The sequence below is a fragment of the Panthera pardus genome, unplaced genomic scaffold (genome assembly GCF_024362965.1).
Source record: "Panthera pardus isolate Hobbes unplaced genomic scaffold, ASM2436296v1 HiC_scaffold_2, whole genome shotgun sequence".
Lineage (NCBI taxonomy): Eukaryota > Metazoa > Chordata > Mammalia > Carnivora > Felidae > Panthera > Panthera pardus.
In genome coordinates this window covers 14,291,861-14,313,864 of record NW_026526765.1, presented here as the reverse complement: position 1 = coordinate 14,313,864, position 22,004 = coordinate 14,291,861, and the positions used below count along the sequence as shown (strand labels likewise).

General features: G+C 39.3%; 1 long non-coding RNA gene across 1 annotated transcript; it reads right to left on the bottom strand.

Moving 5' to 3' along the window:
* Positions 1 to 8,415: 8,415 nt before the first annotated feature.
* LOC109267770 (uncharacterized) lies at positions 8,416 to 21,303 on the bottom strand. The gene is made up of 4 exons (XR_002080256.2): positions 20,854 to 21,303; positions 20,570 to 20,677; positions 12,819 to 12,940; positions 8,416 to 8,690 (listed from the first exon to the last, which is right to left on the bottom strand). It is a non-coding gene; the product is annotated as an uncharacterized LOC109267770 (long non-coding RNA).
* Between the last annotated feature and the right edge of the window lie 701 nt (positions 21,304 to 22,004).

Below are 22,004 nucleotides of genomic sequence, written 5' to 3'. Positions count from 1 at the left end.
CAAGAGGAACCCAAACTAGAAAGCCAATAAAATTAAAATTAATCTTGTTAATTTAATGTGGTGAATCATCTTGTGTAGAAACTTGACGTTTGAAATTTGAATAATGTACTACTATCCCATCATGGTTTTAAAAACATCTGGCATGCTTACGCTACCCTGGCCATCTGCTAATTCAGTTCACCTACCATTTTTCTCTACTCGTGTGAAAGCTGTATTTGCATAGCACTTCATGACATCACTTGGCCTTTACTTCTGGGAAACCATGGTGTATTTTCATGGCCTATTGTCTTTGGTTTGTTTTTGTTTTTGTTTGTGTTTTTTTTTGTTTTTGGGGGGTTTTTGTGCTGGCTGATGACCATCATAGATGTGATCGGTGCCAGTGCGATCCAAACCTCAACAAAACATGAAGGGCAGTTCTCGAGCAGTCATCCATGTGACCCAACCTATGCTCATATGATCCAACATTAGTTTTTTTTTTTCTCTGTAATCATAAAATTAAAAACAGAAAATCTGGAAATCACTGTAGAATATTCACAAAACCCCAGCTGGATAGATAGAAGCCTACTGGATGATTATGTCCAAAATAAGTTACGCCTTTCTTGGTTTCCAAGGTAAATATTCCCATACCCCAATCTCTTCACATCCTTGCACTGTTGACTGAATCAGCAAGCAGTCCCCCTCTATTCTCCCCTTCTGGCCTCCCCCTGAGGGTCTGAGAAGAGCCAAATTCTCATTTTTGCAGACTCCTAGGTAGGGATAGCAACATGATGCTCTTGTTGACCAATGCAATGGGATTTGGATTTGCTGGGAATGCGTCTTGCTTTCCTGATAGAAGCGATGGATATGAATGAGAAATTGTTTTTACACCCTCCTCCTCCTTGGTTCTGCCATGATAAGGACTTTTTTAAGGAAAAAATTCCTGGAGATACCTCAGACATCTCATAGCCATGATGGGCCAAGACATTAAGTGCAGCAGAGAAGAAAAATAAAGAGGTTCTGTGTCCTTGGTGATTTCTAGGTTTTTTAGATTTCTTGTTAGGTAAACAACATATGCCCATATGTTTTAAGCCACTGTTAATCTGCAGTTCTATTTCTCACACCCAGAAGCACCTCTGCTCCAGAGATACTATATCATCTTCCAAATCCCCTAATTTTGTATTAGATGAAAAATAATCATAGGGCATGGTGTTGGAAACCTGATGAAATATACCCTATTTATTCCACGGGGTGTTTCACATGACATTTTATGTTTTATGTTTCAAAAGTTTATGTTGCATTTGCTAGTTTTCTTGGTCCCGATATTTCTTACTTGTACTAGCGTATAATGTTGATAGTAACTTGCAGTAGGAAAAATGGCCCTTTTTTGCAGAAGTTGTTGGAATGGTTTGTCATTTGTCCAGTCCCTGCATACACTTCCACCCCAACCCATAGAACTTTCTATTGTATCTTGACACTGTAATTACACAATTGCCTTCTCTCATGTCTTAGGTGTGACAAACTCTCTTCTTCCTGGGCTTTGCATATGCTGTTCCTCTACCTGGAGTGCTCCTTCTGATCCGCTCCTCCTACCCCTCCATCACCTCCAATTTAGCCTTCAGATCGAACCTGAAGATTTGCTTCCTCCAGGAACCTTCCCAAAACCCTGCATCTAAACCAGGTCTTTTGGTGTAACTCACAAAAGCCGTGTTCCTTTCCTCCTGAGCGCTTGTATCAACACGAAAGTCACATTTGTTACTGTATGTGAGTGTCAGACTCGCCCACCAGACTCTTAACTTGAAACCTGTTGGTTTTTTGCTCATGAATGCATCACTATACTCAGTACAGTGTTGGGTATCTGCTAGGCACAGAGCAAGTATTTGTTAAATAAATGTGTAACTCAATGAATGAATAAATAGACAAATGGAAAACCATGGGAGTAAATTAATGATATTTCAAAAGCAGTAGGTATTGAAAACTGATAGCCTCTACTGGTCACCAGAAATCTTTATTTCTGTGTGTGCATATTAGCACTACTAAGTTTCAGATCCGTTACATGGATACATGCATTTTGATTCGTTTGGCAATCCAGTGTGAGTGCCGTGGCAATTCAGCAAGGCACATAAATGAAATTATGATTCTGTACCTGAATGTACAGAAAATTAGGTTCTCTGTGAAGCATGTTAACTTGTCTATTACTTACCAATTAAATTTATTTTCTTCGTGCTGTCCTTTGCTACAACTAACCATGTTTACTTTAGATGCATCAGTGTCACCGGCAGGGATTGTTTTAGAGGTCGTATGCTTTACAAAATAAAAACTAAATATCCTACCTAATATAATTTAAATGCCACAGGAAATTTTATTTCTGTTGAGAGTCTGAATCCCATGAAAAGAATGAAGATTTTAAAATTTACAGTTACCAGTGCAAAGAATTCTCACTGAAAATTCTTTTGTAAATTTCTTCAATGTGACTCTTTCTTCCAGTATACCAGTTTGCTGTAAATGAAAATCAAATATATCATTGTTGAACTTGTCCCTTTTACAGATAACTCTGAGACCCTTTACCTAATTCTTGGAATGAAAAGAACATTGCGATTACTTCTTCTAATCTCTTTTTAATATAAAAATCAGGAAGGATAAGAGGTAAACTAAAAATTGAAGAACAGAAAAGTTAAGATGTAAAGTTGAAAGAGTAATGCTTGCAAACTATATATTTTTAAAATTAGCAGTTTATGTTTTATTCAATATTAAGCTACATGTGTAGGGAGATAATTCAAATGGATGTGAAGAAAATATTTGGCATAATAATTGGTACAGGAAAACAGAACACAGTTGTTTTATTTTTTATTTTATTTATTTACTTACTTACTACTTACTTATTTACTTCTATGTCTCCACATAAATTTGCCACTGGCTTAGTTTTTGTGACATAAATTAAGGCCATATTTAAGGACCACATACTGAAAGCTAATAAATCTCCTTTTCATTTCATAATTGTAAACTTTTTTCTGTTTGTCCTGATTTTAAAGACCATCCAACTGGCTGGGTATTTTTGTTGTAAAAGCAACCCATTATTCAACACTGGTCAGATATCCCCATATTAATAAAGTTAGTTCCTGTCAATATAGCACTAAATTATCAAATTGTATAAAAAGTAACTCCTGCCACACAGGAAATAGAACTGATCCATCAAAATAAATAACCACTAGCTCAGATTAAGTCAACTGTACATATTGACTCGGTAGAAAGTGGAACCGTTAGGACATGTTATCTTACAAGATGATGTAGTGGTGGAGGTGATTGAAGGATGTACCCTTGAGAACATGGGTGTTATGAGCTTTATTATAGAAAAAAAATAATAGGTTTTAAGAAAGCTGGATTTAATATGAAAAGCATGGGGATTACGAGCTGGATAATGGGGGGGGAAAGAATTCATATTTATTCCAACTCAGTTGCAGACCAACCATCTCATTGGCATTTTACTGCCATTAAAGGGCAGGTGCATCTGTGGTGGAATAAAAACACATCATTTTAAGAAATTAAAACAAAGCTCATGTGTCTGGAGGGGAGAGTCGGGGAAAGGGAAAGGCATTAGATTAGGAGAGCAAGAACAGCAGACTCCAGAAATTTCAGGGCTTTGTTAGGCCCTGATGTGGCTCTCATGATGCTTAAAATAATAGGGTGTCATTGAAAGGATTTAAACAGGTGAGGGACCCAATCAAGTGCATTTATAAGAGATTATCTGTGCAATTACCATGCTGTTCAACAGTTGCACTTTTAGGCGTCTGATTCCAGAGAAATGGATATTTCGGTTCACACAAAAACCTGTACCTGGACATTAATTGCGGATGTATTTGAAATAGCCAGAAACTGAAAACAGCACAAATCGCCCTCAAAGCGTGAAGGGTTAAACAAACTCTGGTCCATCCATATCATGGAATACCGTAGAGTACTATTCAACAACAATAACAAGAAATGAACTCTTGATACAAGTAGTAACTCGGGTGAATCTCAAGGAAATGATGCTAAATGAAAGAGCCAGTCTCAAGAGGTTACACACTATATGATTCCATTTACATGATTTTATTAAAATGACAAAATTATGGACATGACAACAGATTAGTGGCTGCTGAGGTTTAGGGACAAGGGAGAAGTGGGTAAGGAAAAGAAGTGGGTGGTTATAAAAGAGCAAAGATAAGGATTGTGTGGTGATGGAACTGTTCGGCGTCATGAATATGATGGTGGGTGAGAAACCTACAGATGTAAGGTTGCAGAGAACTAGACACACACACACACACACACGCACTCACACACGCACTCACACACACTAGTTGAAGTAAAACTGGGAAAATCTGAATAATACTGGTGGATTGTATCAATGTCAATATACTGGTTCTGATATTGTCCTATAGTTTTGCAAGTTTCGTAAATTACCATTAGTGGAAACTGGACAAATGGTGGGTGGGGTCCCTCTGTATTATTTCTTACAATGGCATGTGAGTCTATGGTTATCTCAAAAAATAGCTTTTCAAAGGTTAGAGTGATTGCAATGGCAAGAACGGGTGCTGGGAGAGTTGCTAAAGGACTTTTCATCTGCTCAGGATTCTCTACATTTCATGCTCGTTTCAGTTTCCCTGAAACTGCTAGGATTAGCGTGTACCAATCTCAGACTTGTGACTCTGTATTTTCTGTTCTGTGTACCTGTCTTAGCTCCCTAATAAGATATAGGGAACTTCTAAAGACCAGGACCTGTGTCTGATAAAACAGTATAACTCCTATGACGGCCAGCTTCAGGCCTTAGATGTTGTCAGTTCTGTATTTTTAAAGGAATTGCTCTATGTACGTGCACATACTAGGCGTCCACAGCCCTTCATAACAACAAGGCTTGGCTATAATTAGCTGTACAGAAAAATCTATCCCGATCCTTTATTATACCTTTGTTATATAATAAACTGGTAAACATAAGTAAGTGAAAATAAATAAATAAATTAATTGATTGATTAAAATTACAGAAAAGACGAAGGCTATTCTTCTTGCTGTTAGGTTTGAATAATGTTCACTGGGCTGCCAATTGAAGTGTTTATTTGGATCATAGTTCATTGACCCTAAAGTTAAAAGGGTATCTTGGAGGGGCGCCTGGGTGGCTCAGTCAGTTGAGTGACCAACTCTTGGTTTTGGCTCAGGTCATGATCTCACGGTTCGTGGGTTCCAGCCCTACACTGGGCTCTGTGCTGACGGTGCAGAGCCTGCTTGAGATTCTCTCTCTCCCTCTCTCTGCCCCTCCCATGTGTTCTCTCTCTCTCTCTCTCTCAAAGTAAAGAAATAAACTTTAAATAAAAGTGTCTTGGAAAGCCCCCATCATCTCTCTCTCTCTCATTTTTACAGAGAAGAAAGGTCACGTGGCCTTCCCAAAGACCCACAGGCCAAATGCAGCTGAGAAGCAGACAGTGACTAGGTAACACAAGAGGTGATTGATTTTGAAGAGCATCGGGTTAGGAGAAACTCATCTCAGCAAGGGATTAAAGTTGTTGCTCGCTGGCTAAAAGCAGATCGCTGAGTTGGCATCTCCTGAGCAAGACTGTATATATTTATCAGCAGATAATTGCTAGGTTTCACAGTGTCTGAGGACCTCTGTACAAAGCCTTGAGAAAACCAGAGAAACCAAAGAAATCATTGCATTCCCCACGTACTTGAGTGACGGTCAGTTCACCTCTTGAAAACCTATTCTGAGAGAAAATGTATAGCAACAATAAAATTTCTACTTTATAATTATAAGCAATTTTCTTATTTTAGCATAAAGGAGATTTGAGAGATGCAATGTCACAAATGCTTCAGGAAACTAAGAAAACCAGCACAGAATTGTTACAGAAATAGTAAAAGACAGTATCAGAATACAGAGGGGTATTGTTATGTAGATAAATGGTTTTCATCAAAGTGCATACTAGAATCACTTAAGGGTTTTAAAAATATCAGTGTCCATCCCCCAAATTGAATCAGAATATTTGGCTTGGATCTTAGCCTTGTTATTTATCATTTGATTATTATTATTATTATTATTATTATCATTATTACTAAAGCACCTTAGGGGTTTCTGATGTTCACACAGGTCTGAGAACCACTGACATAAACCAAAAGTATGATTATACATTCAAAATATCCCATTATGTCCAGAAAAACACTTTGTTCTATGCATCTTTCTCTAATTTTTCTGAAGTAATAGACTTCCTGTAGATCAAATTTCATGAGTTATTACCTCTAGTCGTTGCCTGGAATTCCAGAATCAAGATGGAAAAAAGTAGGTATCAATCCACAATTGTTATTTGGTGCAAGGCAAGGAAATGATTACAAATATAAATATTCCAACAAAGGCTGTATTATCAAAGGCACGAAGAGAAAAATAAACCCAGCCCTCATTTTTTTTCTGCTCATGGTTCTGGACCCCAAACTGAATGAATCCTTTCAAGTGGACCTGGTTCAAAGGTGATAACATAGTCTTAAGACTAGACGTCATCTTGACCTTCTTCTTTTGAAGACTATTTAAGAGGGTACTAAAACCCTAAATGTGTTTTCCAGGAAGAATAAATTATATAAACTATTCTAGAACTCTTTCATGACATCCCCAGATAATATTACAAAGAGCACTCTATCAAATAGTACCTTGAGTAAGTACTTGCCTCCAAATGGGGGAAGGGACCAAACCTTTGAAACAAAAGAATGCATCAGCATCATGGCACGGTGAGGCCATAACCAAAGAACCAGAACACTCCCGAGATAGAAGGAAAAATGACATCTTTGAATCACTGGGTACCAGATGCATTCTGAGTATCACCAACTTTCTGGGGTGTAAAATGGACTTATGCCCTGGGGAATGATGGCCAGGGCTTGTCATGTTTTCCTTCTATGCTGTTTGGGAAAGCTTTGAGGTATAAGAAAATGGAAGTAGTCTGAATATGCTTGATGGCAATAAAATGAGAAAAAGCTTAGAAATCTGTTATACCTTTGATATGTCTGCATTTCTCCTCAGAAGCATTAGTCACAGTTAAAAGTTAATTCATTCAGTATCTCTTGAATCCCAAATAAGTCCTTCGGGAGTGTGGGAAATATGAAGATCATTTACAAAGATTTGGTGGCCTTAAATAGCTCACATTCTAACGAAGAAATGAGAGTAATGGTTGCAGAGGTATCTGTCTGATTAAACGCTGGATGTCGAGAGGATTCCAGGTGTCAGCAGCAGTGGAATGAGGAGGTAGAAACCATGAAAAATGCGCGAGTCTCAAAACTAGCCCACCCATTCCTTGTGATGTCATTTTCCCCGGAGTAATGCCAGTCAGTGGTACACAGTTCAGCTTCATGGCAGAGACGTCTCTATACCAGAAGCTAACGATGGAACAGAAACTTGGCCTATATTGCATGGGTTCTCTCGACAAAATGCTGGAGAGCGGGATTCAAAAACAAAGTCCCACGTGTTAGTTCATCTTTACGGGCTGGAAGTCAAGCCACGGAATCTGGTCCTATGCCTTGTCCAAAAAAGTCTACCTTTCAATTGCCTTGCACTCTTATCACCATCAATTTGGAAGAGTCTCCCGCTCTAGTTGTCCAGGATGCAGACTTCTATGGAGACCCAAGCAGTAAGACCTAAACATCTTTTTAAGTAGTAAGAAATGCCCTTGAGAAAGACAACGGGGTTTTAAAGTCTTTATTATTATAACACCAGATTCATGAGAAGCCACACAAGAGCCCTGGATATGGATCAAGACCTGGAGAGCCAGGCAATGAATGGTTAAGGGTCTGATAACTTATCAAACTAGCAAAGACTTCTAAAAAAATTGTATTCAATCCACTGTTGGCAACAATTCAGGAGAAAAAGCAATAGCTTCTTAAGCTATCACCAGAAGTTTGGCAAGATCCATCAAAATGCTAATGCCCATACCTTTGACCAGAAATTCTGTTCCTGGAAACAGAATCCTAAGAAAGTCTTGAGAAAGCAATGAGCAAATGTCTGAAGATGACTGTGGAATTTTACCCATCTTGATCTATATGTGATGTTCATAAAACCTTGGTTTGTGAGCATAATTCGTTCCAGAAACTTGCTTGTAATCCAAAACACTTGTATATCAAAGCGAATTTCCCCATAAGAAATAATGGAAACGCAGATGATTCATTCTACAACCCAAATATATTCACATAAAAATAATCATAGTACTGTAATATAATACAAAATAATAAAGAAAATACAAAGTAAAATAAACAAATGAACCTACACTTACCTTTGAAAACCTTCGTGGCAGGTGCGAGGTAGACAAGAGAGAGGAGGGTTATTGTGTAGGACGACTTTCACGATCACTAATGGGATCACTGCCATCTATTGAAATCTTCTGCTTGGGGGCCATCATATACGATTGCACGAATGTTGACTAAAGTACAGTACTAATAAACTCTTATCATATACTGTATTTAATGTCACTGGCAATAAGGCATCAGAGGAAAGGGTCTATACCTACAGGCAGCCTGATCTAGAATGAAGCAAAGCATTCCTAAGCTCACTCTTGTATGGAAAAGCAAAGGACTGTCCATAGGTGCTTTGAAGTGACAAATAATACACCCATGCCAGTTGTGGGCACCTTCCAGTGTTCTAAAAAAATCACTGATTTCTGCCAAACACCGCAGCCTTAGATTGAGCATCTGAGCATAGGAGACAATCACTCACAATCCTGCAGTGAGAGAGAGAGAGAGAGAGAGAGAGAGAACCATTGGCTCAGTTGTGATCATGTGACTTTTGGCATCACATACTATTTGTACTGCAAGACATAATCATTTATCAAGTTAAAAATTGTTAGAAATATTTGCTCATCTTGTAGAACACTCACAGAACAAGTTACTTGCAATCCAAGGTTTTACCGTACTTTAACGCCCATCAGGAGGACATGAGTTATATAAATTACGAGAAGGAGAACAGAATCTTAGGTAACCAGTTAAAAGCATGTTTGTAATTTGGAGCTCTTGTATACATGCGAAGATGTAAATGACACTTTTTGTGATCAAGTTATGCTCACAAAGAACAGAATGCATAGTAAAATTTCATTTTTAGTTCATTAATGTATATACACAGAAAATCTCCAGCGAGCATAAAATTAAATATTTAAGAATATATAATAAATGATTAGCAATAATTATCATCGGGCATGCATTTCACCTTGCGATATTTTACACCCGTCAGTCCACATTTCTAGTTTTACATCTTTTATTTTATATTTCTATATTTTCTGAAAATTTTTAATAATGACACAGTATTTTATTGTGATAAAATTAAAAAAGATTGAATTCTGTTTTGTTTTTTTTTTTTTAACTCTTAAGTTAACAGGCTTTAGTAGTGTGTGGTTGTCAGGGGTCAAGAACAAGAAAAACGTCAAGAATCCTGGGTGCCATGTTGGCTAGGAACTGGCAACCAGATAGTGGGGTCATGAATTTTATAGTAAAGCAAAGGCTGCCAGCCTTGACCAGGGGTTACACACATTCTGGGGAGAAGCTAAATATTAAAGTACTTTCCACAAGTGAGGTACGTTTAGTAATCATCTAGCTTTACCTGAATTATGCCTTATTCTATTTGCTCTCCCTGTAACTTTTGACACTGTTAATCATACCCTTCTTCCAGAAGTCCGTTCTTCCTTAACTTTCAATTCATCACACTCTCCTGCAGAGTGAAAAGGTAACTCCAGTGTCTGAATTTTTTTTTAGATTCTTCCCTGGTTCCTTTTTGTTTTCAAAAATATGTGAAAATAAATATTCCCTAGAATTTTCTCCTTAACCTATGTGTTATTTTATTTGATTTTTTTTTTGCACTGTTCCTGAATAATCTACTTCACTGAATCTACTTCACATTCGGTTTCATGAGCTTTTCAGTAGCTTTGTCCCCCGACTTTAGGATCCAGACCAACATCTCGGTTTTGAGCTCCTATCCCACATACACATCTGCTCTTTGGACATTTCCAATTACATGGCCCACAGACTCTTAAACCAAAGTAAATACATTACCCACCTACACCCTCACACATGCACACACACAAACACACACACTCCAGCCACACGTTATGTTTCTATGTTTTCTTATTGATGAACAATACTGTCATCAACCTCTCCAAATATGAGACTTCAGAGTCCACCTCAAATTTTTCTCCCTTACTATTTCACAAAGTCCTATAAATTCTACCTCCTAAATATCTCACCCATTTGTTCTCTGCTTTCCACCTCCACTGCCACTGCCTTGGTGGAGACTTTCTTTATACTTATTTGTTCTAAGAACCCTTAAATGGCCTCCAACCCTTCCGCGAAAATAGGCTTTCTCCCGAGATACATATCGAATCATGTCATTCCCCTGTTTAAATTCGTCATGGGCTCCTTGCTAACTTCACTTTGTCATGACCTTTTCTTACCTTTTCAGACTCACCTACCCTTCTTTCCACAAATAACGTCGTGCCCTTAATGTCCCCTAAAAGTATTGGACTTCCAATGCTTCCATACATCTTTTATGCCATCTACTTTCACGATTGAACTTGTCAGGGGCCCGTGGAGCCCCTAGAAAGTTAACCATGAGCGCTCTACACAGGCACCATTCTGTATCAAGGGAGTTATTATTTGGGAAGCTTGAAATGACATAAGCAGGTGGGGAACCAGAATTCTTTTCAAGAAAGAACAAGATCAGTGTAATTAAGGAAGCCCATGACAAAGCGATATTGCCCATAAGGAAGGGGAAAGAAAAGAGGCAAATAGAAGAGGTTAATTTGTGGTCAGGATACTTCAAAGAAAGAAGAAATAAGGTTCAGAAAATAAACATTGGCTAGTAGTTCAGACTTGAGACCATAAATTGACAGTCGGTGTTGGCAAAGCACTTTTATTTGGAAGCTGGGTCCTTTCAAGAAAATGAGGAGGGGCGCGTGGGTGTCTCAGTCAGTTAACCATCAGACTCTTGATTTCGGCTCAGGTCATGATCTCACAGTTCCCGAGATGGAGCCCTGTGTCTGGCTCAGTGCTGCCAGTGCAGAGCCTGCTTGGGATTCTCTCTGCGTCTCTCTCTGTCTCTGTCTCTGTCTCTCTCTCTCTCTCAAAATAAACAAATAAATAAACTTTAAACCTATTTTTAAAAAAGAAAATGAGGAAAAGACCAGTGTAATCGCAGAACACAGGCTGGGGGCACTGGAACCCTTGTAATCATCCTCCATTGGTTAATGCCACCAGTCTCTTTGGCCATGGTTGACTGAGTCAAGTGTAGAGACACGTGACCCACGCTCTCTCTTAGGAATGTATAAAGTGGAGCAGGGAACCACCAGAGACAAGTAGCAGTGTGAGTAGGGTTCCATGGTGGCAAGAGTCTGTCAGCCTTCTGATTCCCCCCCAGAACAACCATGGTTTCCCTCCTTTTGCATGTTTGGTTTGGACCGTCCAGAGTATGTCACCGTATTTCCTTTTTGAGAAGAATATGCTCAAAGTTCTGCCAATTATTTGGGAACAAAAGAATTTATGTCCAGTATGATTTCTCACGCTTGACATTTAGATTTCAAACAACAACAAAATAAATCTGGACCCCAAGAATATGTTGATTTCCAGGGTTCGTGGAAAGTGCCTGCTGACTTGGGTGACTATAGGCTGACTGCTCTCCTGGTTGGTGTTGTGGCCTCTGGCTGGGATCATGCAACTTGATTCCTGTATTACAAAAACACTCAACAGAGAGGGGCAGATACCAGTGACGAGTAGCATTTAATTAAGAACAAGATGTGCCTTCGGTGAAGCTATTGTCCAAGCATTCCCCTTGAGAGGATCCCTCAGGAAGAAATGTTTCCTACACACCCTATCGCTTGGGGCTAATGGACAGGTCAATAGTCTTGAAGTCTGCTTTCCAGAAGGTAAGTCATTAAAGTGCAATGTTGGAAGAATTGTGGCAGGATTATCCTACTGAGAGAAGTAGCCATACCATCGTAGCAATTAAAATCATTCCAGAAGAGCCATGTTCAAATTGACTTGCTCAGCACAGGCGGACAGGAAAATCAGAACTGAGATAAACCAAGGTTATAACCAAGAAGCGACGCTCTGTGACACATCCAAAGACTGGGGTGAAAACAGGAAAGAAAGTATATGATAAGGGCAGTGGTCAGCATACAAGACACCGAGGCTGATTCAGGATGAAGAGTAGGAAAGTATTGGAACAATCTCTTTGTTCCGCCAACCCACAAGTTCATTACTCTATGACAGCATTCACTATACTGCCTTGGAGATGTCCCTTGCCACACAAAGCTTAATTCACAGAAGAGAGAGACTGCAGGTTCCTCTCTGGTCCCCAGCACTTGACAGAGTACCTGCCACAGGGGAGAACCTAAGTGGTTGCTAAAAGCCTGTTAAATGAACTGGGACATTAACATACTATTTGGAGCGCAGAATAGCATTTTAATCTAATCTAGGAAACTGTGCAAGAGAATAGCAGAAGCAATACATTTAAATAAAGGTTTTTCTAAAAGTGCAAATAGACTGCCTTTGTATCACATTCGTTTTCAGATTGTAAATAATTGCCTTGTTCTTCAGAGAAACTTTCAAATTATATTGATGCCAGAAATAGGAGCAAGAGGAGGGGGGAGAAAATCCACCTTGCTTGTAACAAATTAAAGCATGCGTTTTCTTCTTGTGGCAAGTTCCCTGATGCTCCCCGCTTGTTTATGATCGGCTAATGAAGTGTTTGTTAATCTTTTACCATAGCAGGGACTGGTCACAATCTGCTTAACAAAGGACACCTTTGCCTTCACACCTAGTAAAATAGTTGCCCTGCTTGACCCAACACTGCGAACTATATATACCTTTTTAAAAACAGCCCCTTCGTGGCGTGGTCCTAACGTAAGATGTTCCTGTGTCTCTTAAAGAACTGTTTATTTGAAAATATCAACTCCAGCTTTGAAATCTCAGAATGCAGAATCAAAATCTGTAGAAAAGGAAAAAAAAAGCAGAGTAAATCGAATTGCATTAAGGCTTGTCCATGATCAAAATACGAGCCTAACTTCTCGCAGAGATGATCCTCACTGAAAAGAACAACAAATTAGATAGAAACGAGATAAGCATGTAACGTTCCTTGTTTATCAGTGTCTCTAATATTTATAGAAAGATAATAAAAAGAAGTGTCAAAGGAATTGCTATGTGTGATAAAGCCTTCCCACTTCCTAAATATATACAAAAGCTTTAGCACTTAGTGAATTAGGCAAAGCCCAGAGTTGCATTCTACTCATGAAAAATTTCGAAATAAGAGAACACGAAGCCTTTGAAGGGGCTTAATTTAAATGTTTTAATATTCCATTTGTTTCTTCTCCTCAGGATTTCAATGTTCAGAAAGGACATTAGTATTACTGCAGAACTTTGGAGACACGATAGCATAGGGAAAAGCATGGCTTTGGACGAGCTAGAATCCAAATGAAGGCCAACTCCGCTACCTTGAGCAGGCTACGTAATCCACTCGAGTCGCAGTCCCCTCTGTCGTGGACAGGATCAATGACCTCTGCCTCAATGAGTTAACATAAGGAATGGGGCACATGGGATAAGATGTGGCATTCCTAGTACAAGGTAAGTGCTGGAAGAGTTTACCTGTTTGGGGATCCCTACTGCTTTTGTTTTGTTTTTTAATGCATGAAGGTTTAGAATATAAAGACACAGCACACAGAGTTGGAGAGGAAAGACAAATGAATTACAAAATAGAAGAAAACCAATATGCTGAGGTCAACATGTGACGTGTGGGTGAAACCCTGTGTTTTGTTTCTGAGGGCGTTGCCATGGTTTGGGGTCAGCCATCCGCAACCCCCCCCCCCCCCCCCCCCCCCCGCCACAACAGTCCTCTCAGCCCTTTGGCATTGAGAAAATGATCACTGAGTTCCTGGAATTTATGGTTTGATGAGTCCTGATAAAACCTTGCTGCATTATCGCTCTTTCATGTCTCAATCACCTCTGCAAAGTAAGAAAACCCTGATGGAAATAAGAGCTGGAATAATTTGGGGAAAATAGCCTTTCATCCACCGTCCTTTGGACTAAATTCGGAGTTTGTTTTCACATATATCACCTTAGACAAGCTCCTCTAGAGACTGGAAAATATTTTCAATTTGTTTGAAACTGCTTAGCATTAGCTGCCCTCCTTTAGCTGTTATTTCTGCGCCTTTACGTTGGGACCTAAGGTTTTCAAACATCTGGAAAATGTGGTGTCGGAATAAACAATACAGCAAGAGTATCTGTCCGATTCCACTAATCCCAACATCTTGACCCGAAATTTATAAATGAAATGGAAGAAAGGTAGAAAGGCAAGAGAAGAAAAAAAGAAATGTTCTCTTGTTCCTGCTCAGAGGAGCAGTAATGGGTTATGAACCCTTTCAGAGTCATGGAGCAGAGAGAAAAATGGTTGCCTTGGTAACAAGGCGGTCCAATCAGCTGCATACTCTCTCCCCAGAGCATCTAATTTATTCAGCAAATGCAGGCTAGAACAGGTGGCTAACCTAAATGATGCCAAAAAGCTTTAGCTCTCAAACATACCCACCCTCCAAATTTTCTTATACACAAAGTTTCATTCTTGTCCCTCATAAAGGAAGACTTAATGAGGTCCATTTCAGTGGGAAACATGACACGTTCGTAGGCAAAAGAGCCCTCTGCGTTTGTCACTTTTGAATCTTGTGACAAGAAGAAAGATATGCGATTTTAAGAAATGACTGCTACTGACAGCTTAATTCTACCAGTCACTTTGAAAGTGGAGGGCATCCTAACTCCTATTATAAAACTCCATGACTTGTATTTTAATAAATCTAATATTATTGTGAGCTCCAATAGCAAGAGAGTTTATCCCTGGATTTCACAATTCTTGCTTTAGGTAACAAACAGTCACGGAAGTTTCCAGTGCCTGAAGCCTTCCAGAAAATCATACCAAGCTACTTAAAGCTCCATTTATGATAGGGTTAAGCAATCCCAGTAGCTATACCTAAAGTTAGAAAGGAAAAATCTGGAAAACTAACGTTAAGGCATAAACTTTTTTTTTTATATCATATAAGGATTTTTTTGTGATCCGGCCCATTTTCCACTTTGAACTTCTGTCGATGGCAGATCGACAGAACTCCTCACATCTCTGCCCTCTGCATTTGCTGTTGTCTTTGTCTTAGAATGTCCTTCCAGCGCTGGGCTCCCAGCTCAACGTTTATCCATCCTCCAAGGCAAAAATAAAGCATTTTATTTTAAAAGCTTTTCCTCACGTTCCCGGGAGAAATCACAAGGATCCCTCTCTGTTCCCTCTGCAAGGGATCCCATTGTTGCTACGTCTGCCTTCTTCACCCGATTGAATCCCCCAAGCCTTCAACGTAGGGACTGTGTTCTATTCAGTTCTCATCTCCAGAGTAGCCCCTGGCTCTTAGTGCAAAATCATAAATATTTGGTAAAAGAACAAATGGATGAATGAATGAATAAGTGAGATTGTAAATTATTGACACAAAAACTGCACAAGCCAAATACGTGACAAAATATTTTCAGAAATTAAAATTAAAATGTCACCAATTTAGACAAAGTGTAATCCAGGGTGCTTGTCTGAGTAAAGAATCTCAGTAAGAATCTGAGTAAAAAATCTCAGATCTGTTTTGTCACTGAGCTGAACCTTTGCTTCAAATAAAGTGTAACTTGCAGCTCCTGTCTTTCAACTTGAAAGTCAGTTCATCACATAGGCTGCTGATCCTGTGGGTTCCTCCCCCTCCCTCCCCCGCCCGCTCTGAAAACATCTCTACCCAGACCCCAGGCTTCCAAGAGCACAGCTCAGAAATACTGGGCTGGACTTATTACGCATTCAGTGTTGCCTCCCGACTTCTCAGTACATGGTAATCACATAAGCAAGTGTTGGTTGAAAATGACATTTAAAATAGGAGACAACATTAGAGAGGAAGTTCAGGTCTTGGCGTTTCTCTATTATTGATCTGCTTTTGAAGTCTTCCAATTGTCACCGAAGGTGACCCTTGCCGCCTGAGGATGTTTCCTTGGCAACAGGGATGACTGCTTCCAGCCTGTGAGAAAAGGCATCTCTGTTTGTTTGATACTCAACTACCACCCAGAGATGCTATGTGGCTTCAAAGAAACCGAGAACCCCACATTTTTAAGTACGAGATGGGCTCTCCAGTTCATGGGCTGCATATTACTCTGGAAAACAAGAGGTGGTGATAATTATCTGGCAATGGTTTCCTCGGCTCATGAAAAGAACACATCCTCTATACTGATGCATTTTCATTCTCCTTACCTAATTATTCCATACGCCTGCCTATGCACACATGTGCACACACACACACACACACACACACACACAAATACAAACACATCTTTCTCTTTCTTTCTTTCTTTCTTTCTTTCTTTCTTTCTTTCTTTCTTTTCTATATTTAAAACCTTTTGCTTGTTATCAGTTCTCTGCTTTCTGTGTGGTCTCTGTTTTACCTCTTTCCTGTTTCTAATAGCAGCTTCTTTGTGCATCTCAGCTTCTAATACCTACCAAATTATAAATCAGAGTTAAACGTCAACCTATTGTGGCCCAAACAATCTTGCTGAGAGCAACTGATGGTCGATCAGCTCTCATAGCCCCATATTATCGTAAGATGAAATGGAAAACTGAAATAGACCTTGAAATTAGTGTTGTTTATGATCAACCCACCTTTAATTCACATTGCTCATATATTCTTTTAAATGGTATGGTAACATTTTATTTGTCATGCTTTAGGCCTCCCGAAAGCAATTTGGAAACATTTGTCTTGCAATCAATGAAACTTTCTAATGCTTGTTTCATACAATTGCATAATCATGCCATGAGATTCTAGAAAAGCAGCATGTCAGACATACCTTCATATTAGTGGAATTATTTTGCCTGAATTGTGTACTCACAAAAGGGGGGAGATTAATGAGGTTGTATAGAATCGTGCAGGAAATAATTCTTCCCGAAAGATGCTTCCAAATATTTTTGTGCTAATTTCAGTAGGTAAGTAACTAAATAAAGTAGATTTGTAGACGGGATAATGGCATAGCAAAAGGTTCAGACTCAGAGCCCGTATTTTTCTGCGTAAAATGTACAGAACGCTAAGTATGAACAGTAAAAGTATATCTCCTTTCATGTCCACAGTATCCAAGGAAAATACCAATTTGAAAATATCATTCAACAGGTAGTGTTATAAATCCATCGATTCAAAACATGTTTTATTTTAATTTTTTTACTTATTTTAAGACAGAGAGAGACAGAGCATGAGTAGGGGTGGGGGGCAGAGAGAGAGAGAGAGAGAGAATTTGAAGCAGGCCAGGCTCTGAGCTGTGAGCACAGAGCCGGACGCAGGGCTTGAACTCACAAACTGTGAGATCGTGACCCGAGCCGAAGTCGGACGCCTAACTGACTGAGCCACCCAGGTGCCCCAAAACATGTTTTATTTTAATAAAGTTACTAATTGTGCCTCCAGTGAAACTTAGAAGTAATGCAATTCCTTATTTTACATATGAGAAAATGAACACCAAGGGGGAAAGAAAGCCTATACAAATTGGTCTCAGACCTTGGATGGATATCAGAAAGTCTTTTGATTGCTTTTTGCTTACCACATAAAATGTTCACTATAAAATTCTTGAAGATGAGAATTGCATGTTGTCTTTATGGTTAAGTATTCCATTTTACAGCACAATGCTCAACTTTCAACATCTCTAATACATTATTTATGCATGTGATATTCAGTTAAGAATGCTTCTACTAAAAATAACAGAAAACACCATTTAGGTTGACTTAATAGATATTGGTTTATTCTTCTGACATGACAAGGGTCTCAAGGGAAGCAACTGGCATTGGTTTCGCCATGGTTGTTTCAGCATGGCCGGACGAGCATGCCTAAATTCCCCTGGTGTTCCCTCACGTCTGCCTCCTCTGGTCACAAAGTAACAATGCATCCTTTCAGCATCCCATTCTGCCTTCAAGAAAGAATGGAGAAGGAGCCATGCCAGACATGTCTTTCCCTTATATGAGGTAAACAAAATATTTCATAGACCTCTTTGAAAGTCTGTGCTCAGATCACAGTGCCCAGAACTAATCAATATGGCCACTCTCCGGGCAAGGGAGCCTGGGAATGTAAAAACTTGGTTTTTCCAACTGTTAGAGTTAACAACAGACAAGTGGACTTGGAACAAGTCAGGGTGAGGTACAAAAGATTACATGCTTATTTCTGGATTGATAGATGACAGATAGATGATTGATAAATAGATGAGAAAGAGAGAGAGAGAGAGAGAGAGAGAGATGACATAGAAATCAGGAAAGAAACAAAAATAAATACCAAGAAAGATATTAAGAAAGAAAGTAGGGAAAACATGTCCCACTGCGATCTTTTCTTTTAAGTTTATTTATTTATTTTGAGAGAATGTGTGCATATGCACGCATGCACAGGCGAAAGAAGGCAGAGAGAGAGGGAGAGAGAGGATCCCAAGAAGACTCTGTGCTGTCAGCACACAGCCCAACACAGAGTTCAATCTTTTGAGCCACGAGATCATGACCTGAGCCAAGATCGAGGCAGATGCTAAACCGACTGAGCCACCCAGGTGCCCCACCACTACAATCTTAAAATAGAAAAAGAGGGTATCCAAACTGAGAAAAAGAGAGGATAGAAATGTTTTCCAAATGCCTTCCATGGTGGGATCCCAGATACATGCTCAGTGAACGGTGTCGCTAGTTACCAAAGCAGGCCAACAGAGAGGATACCGCAAGTTCAGGAGACATTAAGAATCTGTATATTTTGCTAGTTGTCGGTCAAGAGTAAACATCAGAGAAATTATTGCTAAGAAACTTAATCACTTACAAGCATGAAATTTAAAATCACTGCCCTGGGGGAGGGGGGCGGACGCCTGGGCGGCTCAGTCGGTTAAGTGTCCCACTTCAGCTTCAGGTCGTGGTCTCGCGGTTTGTGAGTTCAAGCCCCACCTTGGGCTCTGTGCTGACAGCTCAGAGCCTGGAACCTGCTTCGGATTCTGTGTCTCCCTCTCTCTCTGCTCCTCCCCTGCTCACTCTCTGTCTCTCAATAAATAAATAAATAAACAAACAAACAAAAACATTAAAAAATAGTAATAAAAATCACCATACTGTGTGAATAGTGTAAGAATATTTTTGCATAGTCTTCTTAACACAGAATTTAGAAGAACAATATCGTAGCAAACAATTTCCTGTCTGATTTTAAAGCCATTTCCACATATTATGAAGGTACATGTGAACATTTGTAGGAGCTCTGCCTTTGCCTTTGGGTCATCGTAGTCCAATATGAAAAACAAGTGGGCCAGATGAATGTTTAAGGTATGAAGTCAGTAAATTCAAGCTCTAGGTCACCCTTGCCCTTTCACTTTTCTGATAACAAGTGTGGAAGTTTATGCTACGTCTTTATCCGTGGTCCCTGCTAGAAGGCAAGCCCCGCGGTAAAGGCTGCGCTCGTCTTGTTTGTATCTCCCGAGCGTTTCCAACACTGCCTGCACAGTACTGTCGGCCAAAAAACAGCCGTTGCTTTCATAGGTGAAAACGAGTCCTTCCATTTACCTACCAGGCAAGTATTCTACTCTGAGTGGCATTCAGTAGATTTTGCAAGCTTCCCTTCCAACAGGAGATTTACAGCAATATAATGAAATATTAGATCCTTGTTGAGAAAATAGCTCATTGATCCAGAGGATTGGACTATAAATGTCTTGAGAGTGAGAACCCCCTGCTTATCTTTTTGCCTCTGTTGCCAAGCCCAGTGCCTGGCACATAATAAATGTTTATAAAATGAGTTGCTGAGCAGCTTTTATAGTGAGTGATTACTAAAGTGGTAGCAATCGATATTTGGGTTCAAACCTTAAAATAAAACTAAGTTGACATGTTTCCAACGAACATCTGACCCCTGAACTTTCTTCTTAAGAACATCATTCAAGCTCAACCGTGTTGATCTTTCTAACCAGAAGGCTAATATAAATCTGAGAGGAAATTCATAAGACCCAAGGCAGCGTTAAGCACACACTCACACACGCATGCACAGGTACACGTGTCACATAGCTTTTTTTTTTTTTTTCAAATCACCGTGGGCTTAAAAAACAAATTGCTCTCAAAGAGAAAAGAAGAGCACAACTCAGAACCCTTGTGGGCTTGTCTGTAAGAACATAGAACAAAATAACCCTGTGGAGAGTGAGACTCTACCAAATCGTGTTGGTTACTTTCTATCTATGCAATTGCAAACACAACCTGTAACAAGTATAAAGGAAGAGAATGTATCTCTCTGTGGCTGGAAATTGAAAGCATTGCTTTATTGCGATTAACCCCTTGTTGTTGCTGTTGTTGTTGTTGTTGTTATTCTTGCTGTTGTTGTTGCTGCGAGGAACCCAACCAGCCTTAAAGCAGACTCCCGTTAACAAACACTGTGGTGTGCACCATTCCACAATACGGCAGAAGGTAAAGTAATGTAGGTGTTCTCAACAAATCAAATGTTGCATTTATGAAAATACTTCTAAAACAGGCTCAACTCTTTCCATTGTGATGGTTTTACTGTTACATGCAGGCATAGCTAAGTGAGCGCGATCATACCTTAATATCCTGTGGGTGGGAATGTATACATTTTCTTAAATGTATACTTTCTCCAACTCTTACTGATGTCAGCACAGCCACAAGAAGTTCAGAATCCTTCTCCCATAACTGCAAGCACAGATATGTTTAGTTTAAGCATTTTATCCCACGGAATGAAAAGGAACACCACCACCACCACCAAAAAAAAAAAAAAAAAAAAAAAAGATCCAAAGCAAAACATACAAACAAAAGACAGAAATAAATCCGTTGGAAAACAGAAGACTGAAGCGTTAATTGAACATTACCTTTTTCTCATAGGGAGGAAGATGCATCATGGCCATTGCTATCTTTTCTCACTGTGCTGATTTAAAAACCCCCAGCTGAGAAGGCAGCTGTGCAGAGCAAGGAACTGGTGAGCTCAGCAGGAGCCCTGTATCCTAATGCTACTCCCAGAAATTCATGCTCGCTTTCAGTGGCTGTGTTGTTGTTAGTAATGCCAGAAATGTGAAATGCTGTCCTCTTTTCTGCACCGTGGTACAAAGATCACAGTGGTAGTGTCTTTAAAGACTTCAAAAGCCTGCATCTCCCCGTTTTTATCGTTGTTTATTTTCAACATAGCCTCCAAAGACCAGGCGTTGGCTCCCTTTCAAGGTTTTTAAAATTCTGGAGACTTTCATTAATCATAAGGTTAATGGAATAGATGGCAAAACAGACATAAAAGTTGGAGCATATGGGAGAGGGAATGGTAACGTTGCTTTTCCTCCCTCCCATGCCAAATTAAAAAAAAAAAGAGAGAGAGAGAGACTTCACTGGTATAGGCATTTTTTCCTAGATTGCAACAATGAAATCCTTATCTTCAAAAGATAAAAAGTACTACCTTGCATGCCTCTGACAAAGGTAGCAATACAAAATTAACTTCAACCTAAAATAAAGCTACATTTCTTAAAAGCCCTGGAAAATGGAATTAATTTATTTTCTCATTCCCCATAGTGGCATTAAAAACATTTAATGAAGTACTCTGGAAATGACTTGAAAAATAATTACAGGGAAAGTACCGGGCAACATAATGGCTGCAGCCCCTACTGCAGGACATGATTGATGTCACAACATTGTCGTAAGTGAATAAAACGCATCGTATTCACAGGGAGGATTTCTGGGAGGCATAGCCTTCAAAATCAGGGGAAATAAAATGTTTATGCTTCTGAAGGCATAGACATTAATTATGTATCTTATATAATATATTCTGAAGGTATAAATGTTAAATATATATATAAACCTATACGTGCTTCATGCATAAAATCACATTTATATGTATGAAATACACATGCATTTCCGTATGTATATGCAGGGACATTAGGATTCAGTATTTAAAGTGACATGTACCAGAAATGCCTCAACACTTAAAATAATTATGAAAACATTTAAAATAAAACCTGAACAGCAATTTAAAACACAT